Below are 1,926 nucleotides of genomic sequence, written 5' to 3' on the forward strand. Positions count from 1 at the left end.
AGCGTATATTATATTTGTGAACTTTATGCGCAGATATCACGTCGCATTCTCATTTGTCTAATTGAGCATTATTTTAATTTTTTCTAATGTCTTGATTTTCTCGTTAATGATTAATATAATAAATTTTTGTATTCATACATATTTTTTTTACCAAGTTAAACTGCTAAATGGCCGCGCCTGATATTTTGGTTTTCTCGGCCAAAGTTCATTTACGCTCGTCAATGCCATATCGACAAACTGATCCAATTATCACAGTAATAATAACGTGTATGCGTTACAAAGTTCCTATCGGGCTAATTCGTGCCCCGAAATTGATCGCTAGCCCTTCGGCGGCGAACCGCGAGACTCGAAGCGACTCGCATTCTCGATCGATAGGTCGTTGCATTCCGTGTGCGGGCGTTCGTTTCGCGACCGATGCAATTGCGCATACACAAGCATCCTAATCGGCGGTTCGTGCACAGCTCGGTTCTCAGCCACGGATGATTGTATGAAATCAAGGTACGAAGTTAATTTGCTTCGAGCAACTTCAGTACGCGCGATAATCCGACAACTCGAACTGGCCCGACAATCCCCTTAGTGATAATTAAATGCCGCTGTCACAATCGATCGGATTATTCATAACAATTGCCAAGGAAAATACATGTTCGTTGTACTACACGCTAGTCGGCTCTTGCAGAAATATCGACATTGCGTGAGAAATATGCGTTATCAAGAGAGCGAATTTAAGAAAAAATGGATTCCGATTCTATTGAAGGAACTGCCCCTAAAATATTTTTCTATAGACTCAGATGATGTTTCTTTATTACTTCTTTGCACGATATAATGATTATTCTAATATATTCTAAGATATTTTTTTCATGGAAAAATGTAATACAAGAAATTTTTTTTAAAGACAATCAGTTTCTTAAATGGAATAAGATTGTTTTTTTTATTAGCTATATTTTGATGAGGTTCTTCATGTAACATCAATATTTCTACCAAGCAATTTGGCATGTAGGTACACATGAACAAATTTTCTCTATTTTTATAAAAATTTATTATATAATGTTATTTTAATATAAAATTTATGTTGCAGTTATATATGTAGATAAATATATTTTATATATTTTTTCTACAATTCACTTTTATTTTTGATAGCAGAATTCTTAAATTATGTGGATAAAAAATAATAAAATTAATTTGAAATCATAAACAATACTTTACGTTTAATTATTTTCTAAAGAGAAATAGATTTTTTTATTTTATCTGCTCATCAATAAATAATAAAATAAATATAAAAAAACATATGATGTTTAATACACAATAACAAGGATTGTTTATTTGTATTTGAAAAAAATCCCATCAAATCCCTTGATGTGATGACACAATTTTAATTACGTAACGCAACTTCAAACGCTTCTGATAAACAGCGTATAACACGTATTATGCGATATAAATAATCGAGTTTTGATGTTTACAATAGAAATAACCGCACAAAACATTGACATTAAAACGAATCAAACTATTTCACTTTTAATTATTTACAATTATTATAAAGACAATAAAATAATGTAAGATAAAGATGTAAGATAAAGATGTAAAATAGAATAAAGCAAAAATTGTACTAATTCAATAAATATTAAAATAAAAAAATAATAAAATATTATATAAAAAAATATTAAAATATTAAATAAAAAGTATTAAATAAAAATTAAAATAAGACAGTAAAGGACTCTCAATTTTTGTAGCTTGCTTTGATGAAAAAAATACATACGAATACAAAAATTTATTATATTAATCATTAACGTGAAAATCAAGATATTAGAAAAAATTATAATTGCAAAAAGAAAAATATTTGTATGATTAAATACAGCATATGTATTATATAAAATCTAGATATACATATGTATATAAACATATATATATATATATATATATATATATATA

The sequence above is a fragment of the Atta cephalotes genome (genome assembly GCF_000143395.1).
Source record: "Atta cephalotes unplaced genomic scaffold scaffold00010, whole genome shotgun sequence".
NCBI lineage: Eukaryota > Metazoa > Arthropoda > Insecta > Hymenoptera > Formicidae > Atta > Atta cephalotes.